Source organism: Octopus sinensis, linkage group LG13, assembly GCF_006345805.1.
Source record: "Octopus sinensis linkage group LG13, ASM634580v1, whole genome shotgun sequence".
NCBI classification, from domain to species: domain Eukaryota; kingdom Metazoa; phylum Mollusca; class Cephalopoda; order Octopoda; family Octopodidae; genus Octopus; species Octopus sinensis.
This window is the reverse complement of record NC_043009.1, coordinates 27918236-27928235: the sequence shown is the minus strand read 5'-3', so window position 1 is coordinate 27928235 and position 10000 is coordinate 27918236. Positions and strand designations below refer to the sequence as shown.

At 34.0% G+C, this 10000-nt stretch overlaps 1 long non-coding RNA gene across 2 annotated transcripts in view; it reads right to left on the bottom strand.

Annotated features, from left to right (window-relative positions):
• Positions 1-10000, bottom strand: part of LOC118765782 — a 94070-nt gene that overhangs the window by 27450 nt on the left and 56620 nt on the right. The window contains exon 2 of one of the 2 annotated variants that reach the window (XR_005001659.1): positions 175-254. The exons of the other annotated variant lie outside the window; for it this stretch is intronic. This is a non-coding gene — a long non-coding RNA (uncharacterized LOC118765782). The remainder of the gene's footprint in view (positions 1-174; positions 255-10000) is intronic. 2 annotated transcript variants of the gene reach the window in all.

The window sequence follows — 10000 nt, the reverse complement described above, 5'->3', positions numbered from 1 at the left end:
TCTCTCTCTCTTTATCTCTCAACTTGTCTCTCTTTCCCTTCTCACCCCCTCACTTTTACTGCTACTCATCACTCCCCCTACACACTTCGTAAATCCTCAACATGTACAGATACATATACACACATATATAGATATAAACATATATATGTATATATATATTTGAATACTACCTACTTGTATTCTGCTTTTAAAATTTTTGTCTATTTATCCTCCCAGTCAGTTGATATCGATATCTCTAGTTCTAAATTTTGAAGCTTTGAAAACAAGAAAAAAAGAAGAAAAAGGAAAAAAAAAACAACCAGAGCAAGTTTTCAAGCAATAAGTTTTCATTTAATTTTGCTTATAATTACATTTTTCTCAGTTTCAAAGTTTTACAAAAAAAAAAAAAATTAATTATTGAACACACATCAATATACAATTCAATAAACAAACTCTGACACACATATATATATATATATATATATATATATATATATACAAATCTGTCTACCTACCTATCCATATCTATCTACCAACCTGTCTACCTACCTACACACATACACACGCACACATATATATATATAAAGTAAGGCAAAGCAAAAATTATCAAAGTGCCCTAAAAGAAAATAATTAAAACTAAAATAGAAAAAAAAGCAACAGCTTTCAATTTATTTTATTTTTTAGTTGTAAATGTCTTTCTAAATTAATATTACCTGAAGAATGGAATTGTTTTTACCTTTAGAAGAAGGAAAAACTGCCTGAAATATTCACAGGTGAAGTTTTTAACAATATAAAAGGATATCTTTTTGGATTACATAAAAACAGGAAATATCTCTAAAAAAAAATTAATTGAATCATTTTCTTATTTTTTAAAAAATAATCTTCACGAAAAAGGTAAGAATTTTTTGTTTTTTTATATAGATTCTTGATTTGAAATTCTTTGAAAATTGTTTCTAAATTTTTACTATTATGCTCATTTACAATATTCTTTTAATTTTGTCTTTGTTGAAGTAAAGCATTTTGAAATGAAAAGTTAAAATGCTTCTTCCGAAATTCTAAAACAGTTTACATAAACAGCAAACTCATACCCTCTCCTCTCACATTTCCCTGTTAGATGAATATAATTAAGAGCTTCAAATTTTTATTATTTACAATATTTCATAGATGGGTATTTTTATATAAAAAATTGTAAATAGAAATTATAAAAGTTTTTACATAAACAGCTGGCTCACCTCTCTCCCTTTTTCTCATTCGGTAATATAATTAAAACCTTTAAATAAATGAAATTTGATTGACCCTCCACTAGACTTTGACACAAAGTGTTGATTCATTTCATTATCTGTGATCTCCATTGATTAAATAGCATGGAAGAAGTTTAGTATTCATTCCAGGGACATGTATGTCCTTAATATGATTCTCTTAGACCAAAACAGCATGATACAACATGCAACAAATACCATCCGTTTCAGTTCCAGATTTAAACCCATTGACAGGCTATTACATGCTTTTATTTACCAAGTTTCATGTGCAAGTCTTGGGCCAGTTAGAGGCTGTGCTAAAAGAAAAAAAGACTTATCCAATAAAATTTTTTCCATGAACTGGGATTGAACTCAAACCCAGGATCTCAAAGTCGCAAAATAAAAAGTGAACTGCTCCTACATCCATCCATCCATCCATCAATCCATCCTTCCATCCATGTATGCATGTATGTGTGTGCGTGTGTGTGTGTGGGGGGAGGGCATGTGCATATATATGTAAATAACATACAAGCATACATATACATGTATACATTTATATATGCATGTATGTATCTATATATGCATATATATATATATGTATCTTTCTCTATCTTTATTTCTATCACTCTCTCTCTCTCTTTCTCTCTCCATCTCTCTGTGCATATATATATATATATATAACATAAAAAATAGATCAAAGGTTCTTCTCAAAGCATAGGTCAGTTTCCCAGATTCTGTGGTGTATATTTTCCACACCTGGACAGAAATTAAGTATTTTCCTCAAGAATACAACACTACACCCAGTCTATGAATCAAGACCACAATCTTATTTCTTTACTACCCACAAGGGGTTAAAAACAGAGGGGACAAACAAAGACAGAAAAAGGGATTAAGCCAATTACATCGACCCCAGTACATAACTGGTACTTAATTTATCAACCCCGAAAGGATGAAAGGTAAAGTCGACCTCAGTGGAATTTGAACTCAGAATATAAAGTCAGACAAAGTACCGCTAAACATTTTGCCCAGCATGCTTATGTTTCTACCAGCTCGCCACAATCTTACCGACATCAATGCAACACCTTAACTACCAAGCTATGCACCTCAACTATATGTAACATGGAAACACAATATACATACACACGTGTGTGTATTATATATATAAGGAAAATAGAATGAGGTAGAACATGCTAAAATAATTTTATCACGAAGAACATTTTAGTTACGGGTTTCAGTCTGCGACTTTTTCAACTTTGAGTAAAGCATGAAAAACAATTAAATTGTGGAAAAATTATATACATACATACATACATACATGTATGTATGTTTATAATTATGTACATATACCTATACATGTGTGTTTGAGTGTGTGTGTGTGTGTCATGCTTTGAGCCCCCACCATCCAATGGTATCATGGAGGCACCAGTATTATATAATACAGCATGTTGTAAACATCAAACCTGGTTGTAGGCGATACCACTCCTGCTGGGTCCACAGAGGATTTCCTTCCAGGAGAGTGAGTGGGGAGGATGGACAGAGAAAGAAGAACAAGAAGGAGAAGAAGACAATGACCATGATACTAGTCATAATAATCTTTCCTAATTTTTGACACAAGGCCAGAAATTTTGACGGAAAAGAGAAATTAGTTATATTGACTCCAGTACTCAACTGGTACTTAACTGATTGACCCACCGATGAACTGCAAAATCGACCCTAGTGGAATTTGAACTCAGAACAAGAAAATGCTGTTAATTATTTCATCTGATGCACTAACGATTCTGCCGGCTCACTACCTTAATAATTATAATCGATAACTATAATAATTAATAATTAATAATTAATAATAATAATAAGACTCGGTATTGGTCTGTTACATTACTTATTGATCTAAAATGGATGGAAGCACAGCTAGCTTTGTCTGCATTTGAACTCAGCATGCAGTGATTTGGAACAAATAAATACTGCAAGATACCTCAACTGACACCCTAACACCTCTGCTAGGTCACCTTTATATGTGAAACTGTATGTGTGTTCTGCACTTATTGTTGTATGTATCAGTAATTTTCTTGCTGTGTGCATGTGTATGCATGCATCTGTGTATGCATGTATATGTGTGTGTGTGAAACATTTAAGTATTTGTGTATTGTGTACATGCATATAAGGCTATATTTTGCACACATATTTTGCAATAACATATACACACACATGACTACATGTACCAATATATATATATATACACACACATACACACACACATGTATAAGTAAATACATACAAATATATATATATATATATATGTATATATATATATATATATATATATATATTATATATATATTTACATGTATATATTAGTATGTATATGTATGTGTGCATGTGTGTGTTGTGTATGGAACCTGGCTTGGCTCCTGGCCTTTACCAGCTCCTGTCAAACCATCCAACCCATGCCAGCATGGAAAACAGATAATGATGAAGAGGATGATATGTATACATGGATATGTGTGTACAAATGTATGTATGTATATATATGTATGTGTGTGTGTGTATGCATATATACATATGAATGTGTATACATATATATATATATTTATTATTATTGTTATTAATATAAGATTGTAAATAAAACATAAAAATCAAAATTCAAATTTCTTTGAGCTACACACACACACATATATATATATAATATATATATATTATATATACTATATGTGTGTGTGTGTGTTTTATATATGTATGTATGTATAATATATATATATATATATATATATGTGTATAACATATGTATATATTATACATATGTACATATATACATCATCATCATCATCATCATTTAGCGTCCGTTCTCCATGCTAGCATGGGTTGGACGGTTCAACTGGGGTCTGTGAAGCTGGAAGGCTTCATCAGGCCCGTCAGATCTGGCATGTTTTCTTCTACTCGGCTGGATGCCCTTCCTAACGCCAACCACTCCGTGAGTGTAGTGGGTGCTTTTTACATGCCACCCGCACGTATATACATATGTATATATATACATATGTGTAAATATATATATATATATATATAATATATATATATATATAGATACATATGTATATAATATACTATGTATATATAATCATATGTATATATATACATATGTATATATATATTCATTATATATATATATATACATATGTATATATATATGTTATTATATATAATGTATATTATATGTATATATAATATATATAATATATATATATCATATATATACATATAAATATATATATATATACATAATATACATTAATTATATATCTATATATATACATACATATATATATATATATATATATTTATATATATATATATAAATATATCTTTATATATAAATTTACATATATGTATATATATATATATATATATATATTAATATATATGCTTTTTACGTGCCACCCGCACGTATATACATATGTATATATATACATATGTGTATATATATTATATATATATATATTATATATATATATATTATATATCTATTATTATATATTACATATATATATATAATACATATGTATATATATACATATGTATATATATACTATGTATATAAGACATATGGTATATATATATATATGATATATATATATATATACATATAGTGTATATAATATATACATATGTATAACATATATATATTATATATATATATACATATATATACATATCTATATCATAATATATATATATATATCTACATATATATATATATATATATATATATTATATAATCTATATATATATAGATTATATATACATACATATAGATAATATATATATATTATATATATATTATAAATATATCTTTATATATAAATTTACATATATGTATAGATATCTATATATATATATATATATTATATATATAATATATAGTATATATATACAACAACAACAACAACAGCCACGCAACAAGAACAACAACAGCCACTCCTCAACTCTAGCTACTAGATGATTCACTAAATGCCAGTATCTTTTCACTGCTCTCACAGCAACCACCACAATTATCATCATCACATCATCACCACCACCGCTGCCTCCATCGTCTTCTATCACCAAAATACCGACAGAAAACCAAATAAGAAAACCACTGCCCTCTTCCCCCACATCACCACCTCAATACTACTGCAGTAACAAAAACTTAAAGAAACATAGGAAGCAGAATGCGCCCCCCACGGCACAAACAAGAAATCCCCAAATATGCCGCTATTCACTGTGCCAGAGACTCTGCACAAATAGTGACTGCATCTTCACGCATCTACCCGGCACTAGACGCACTACCGGCCAAGGCCAAAGCACGCATCCCACAATAACATCAACACCACCAAATAGTAAATCGAAATTCAAAACACACACAACTCGGAGTCCAAATCTGCGTATTCCCAACCTGAGAGAACATGTCTACTGAGTGACTGTCCCTTCACTCATCTTCCAGGGACCCGACGCACAAACAGAAACGGGGCCTCAAGCCAACACACAAACCTGAATAACAATAAAAATAGAAACACAACCATGCTGCAGTAATGCTGGTCCAGTCTTTTCAGGAAGACACAAAAACAACACAACAAAAGTGGAAACTACAACCCTATCCAACAGTGCAACCACACCTCCAGCCAAAAACTCCCTAAGCAGGAAAATTCTTTTTTAGCCATGTTGAACATGGCAAAAGAGATACACAAAAACATTCTAGCATCACTCAACACCATCCTATGCTATTACCCAGTGCACCAATTCCCCACATTGCTGCCACTAACACACACAAAAAATCCAAGCCCCCTGCAACAGTCAAAATCAGCCACTACACTAACCTCCACCTATCCTACTCAATGCACAAGGTGTCAGCCCTTCCATCAATGCACAAAATGGAAGGTCCAATTCATTGAAGACTGGGTTGGTAACCATTCACACCACATCCCTTTCTTCATTCTCACTGAGACCCACCTTGACAACTCCCACTTGGAAGCCGAAGTGAGAGTGAAGAATTTCACAACCATCCGCGCGGATCGTATCGGCAGGAGGAGGGTGGAACTGCCATTTTCCTGCATGATTCATTTACGGCAGATGGAAATAGTATATTCTCCAATGGCTACTGTGAATCAGTCACCGTGCACAACAAAGCCAATGACCTGACAGTAATTGGGCTCTATAGGCCGCCCCAAACCCATACTGTGCTTTAAAGAATGCCTCAACAGCATTAAGTGCTTTATTCAACAGTGCCATTCTAGCAACATACTCATGATGGGAGACTTCAATCTACCCTGTGTTGACTGGACTACAACTGTTTGAAACCAAGCACTCCCGCCTCAACCGCTGACAAAGAAGCAGCAGAGTCACTTTTCGACTTTACGAATGAGTTTTTCTTGTCCCAACTGTCCTTGCACCAACAAGACATCAGAACATTTTGGACCTAGTGTTTAGTAACCCACTAACACTATACATAAGTTACAGTGGAAAAAACCCTTCTTTCAGACCATGACATGGTTCTCTGTAACATGAAATTCCACCAGCCGAAAGCTAATCCTAGTGACCTTCCTCCAGCCCACCCATTTGACAACATGGATCTCCATAAGCCAACTGGGATGCAATCAGGAACGAGCTATCAAATGTTGACTGGTCCTTTACACATACACACATCTCCACCAACCATAAAACATCTTGGCAGATCTTTGTAGACACCGTCACAGACATATGTGCAAACACTCCCCACCAAGACCTGTGAACAAAAAGTGCAGAATCCCCCAAAACAGAAAAACCATTATCAGAAAAATAAAAAGAACAAACAAAAAAATTAACAAACTAAAGTACTGCCAACAGCAACACACACATTCGACGGCTATCGCACTGCTTGAATCCAAAAAATATAACCTCCAACAATGCATGAAGACCCCATCAATAACCAAAGATCAGCTGAGGAGAAGTGGGCCATTGAAAAAATCAAACTCAACCCCAAAGTGTTCTTTTCATTTGCGAGGAAACGCAGGGTCACTGTCTCCACTGTAGGCCCTCTAATTGACGAAACTGGCACTCTCCAGATAATGCCAAATCCATGGCCGAGATACTGCAGAAACAATACTGCTCTGTTTTCAGCAATCCTGATATGGCCGATCTGGCTGTATCAGTGATGTCAACCCCCAACACACTATATCGGACATAACGTTTAGTGCCCCTGATGTCTTAGCGGCGATAAACGAAATAAAACACAATTCAGCAGTAGGCCCCGATAGGTTCCCTGCTTGTGTCCTGAAGGTGTGTCGACACCAACTTGCATCTCCCCTTGCTAATCTGTGGAGAAACTCACTGGATGCTGGCTATATTCCAAAAAACCTTCTGTCCCAGTCTGTTGTCCCAGTTTTCAAAAAGGGAAACAAGTCCCTTGCAGTGAATTACCGTCCGATCTCACTCACCTCTCATATCATCAAGGTATTTGAGAGGGTGGTGAGATCTCGAATACCCAATTTCTGGAAAGCAACAGACGGCTGATCTCCAACCAACAGGGGTTCCGTAATGGAAGGGACTGCCTAACGCAGCTCCTGCATCACTTTGAGGACATTTTGAGAGCTTTGGGAGAGGGCTCCAACACCGATGTCATCTACCTTGATTTCAGTAAGGCCTTCGACAGGGTCGATCACAAGATCCTATTGAAAAAACTATCCAACATTGGTGTCTCTGGAAAGTTACTGAAATGGATTATGTGTTCCTGACAGACAGATCTCAACATTTGTAGTTGAAGGGGTAAAATCAAGCCCAGCCAAAGTCAGTAGTGGCGTTCCGCAAGGCACTGTGCTGGCCCACTTCTTTTCATCATTTACATTAATGACATTAATGACTCATCAAGCACAGCAACATAAAAATCTTTGCAGATGCTCCAAGCTACAGAAGGTCATAAATGAGGCGAGTGACCGACATGCCTTCAGTCAGATCTACTGGCTGTTATCCAATGGGCAGAAAAACAATATGCTGCTGAACGAGGATAAATTTGAGCTAATCCACTTTGGAAAAGAGGATGCCCTGAAACTCTCATACTCCCTTCCTTCAGGTGAAACTCTCGCGGCGTCCAACAACATCAGAGACTTGGGAGTAATTGTGGACAACAACGTAAGCTGGGCCACTCATATAAACACCAAAGTTGACATGGCCCGCAGAATGTGTTCCTGGATTCTCAGAACTTTCCAGTCGAGAGATATCCACACCATTATCCTTCTCTTCTCCACTTTTGCCCGACCCCACCTTGAATACTGTTGTCCACTGTGGTCTCCCCACACAATACAAGGTATCATAAAAGTTGAAGCACCTCAAAGGGCAATCACAAAAAAGATAGATGGCATGACAGGCCTCGACTATTGGGGTCGGCTAGAAAAGCTAAAACTCTATTCTCTCCAACGTCGTCGTGAGCGCTACATCATCTGCATGATGTGGAAAATATTCCATCAGCATTGCCCAAATGATGTTGACATCACCTTTAAGGTACATCCAAGGCTTGGGCCCCATGCCATCCGCCCAAAACAAAAATCGCACTCTCATCTCATAACAACAATACGGCACAATTATTTCACCTCAATTGGCCCCGCTCTCTTTAACATTACACCAAAACACATTAAAACAGAAACTGACCCTATAGGGTTCAAGAAGTCTTTGGACAGATTCCTTCAAGAAATCCCGGATAAACCCCCTACACCCGGATATGTCTCTGTAAACAATAACTCTCTACTTGAGTGGGCCATAGTGCCCAAATTCTGACTTGAAAGACTTCACCAGGTGGTGCTATTAAGTTAGACATGGCCTGGGCCAATAATGGCCGAAACCTATCAAAGTATCAAAGTATCAAAGTATATATATATATAAATATATCTTTATATATAAATTTACATATATTATATATATATATATATATATATATATAAATATATTTTTATATATATATTTACATACATATGTGTGTATATATATATATATATATATATACATATATACATACATACAAATATATATGTGTATGTATGTTGTATGTGCGTAAGTGAGTGCATATATCTATATCTATGTATCTGAACGTATGTACAATAGAGGTGTGTATGTACATGAACGTTATGTGATACAAGACTAACATTTATTTTTGGTAATGTTTTGAGTTTTATCAAATAATTACCAACCACTATTGGTAGATACTAATTTCTGCAAAAAATATTAACCATTCCTAATATTAGTCTCAAAGAGAAACTCTTATAAGCAGTCAGGTGTGTCCTTCATTACTAATGATGAAAACATATTCATCGTTATTAAATATCTTTTCTCTAATATTACTTACATCTATACAAACATAAACACCTCCATACACACACACACATCTATATATATATATATATATATATATATTTATATATATATGTGTGTATATATATGCATACATACCTATATGTAAGCATACACACACACACACATATATATTTATATATATATATATATATGTGATGATGATGATGGTGTGTGTGTGTACAGACACAGATACGTATGTATGTACCTAAATGTGAACATATGTACATACAGGTACAGAAACATTTGTCTGCAAATTAATTCCGGTCTAGTTTTTCTATTGATTAGTTTCCTAAATCCAATCTGCAAGCTACCAAAAGCTTAAGTGTTAAATGAGATTAAGGATATCAGAGAACAGATAAATATATACATACATATATATCTATACATATATATATATATATATATATATACATATATATATATATATAGAGAGA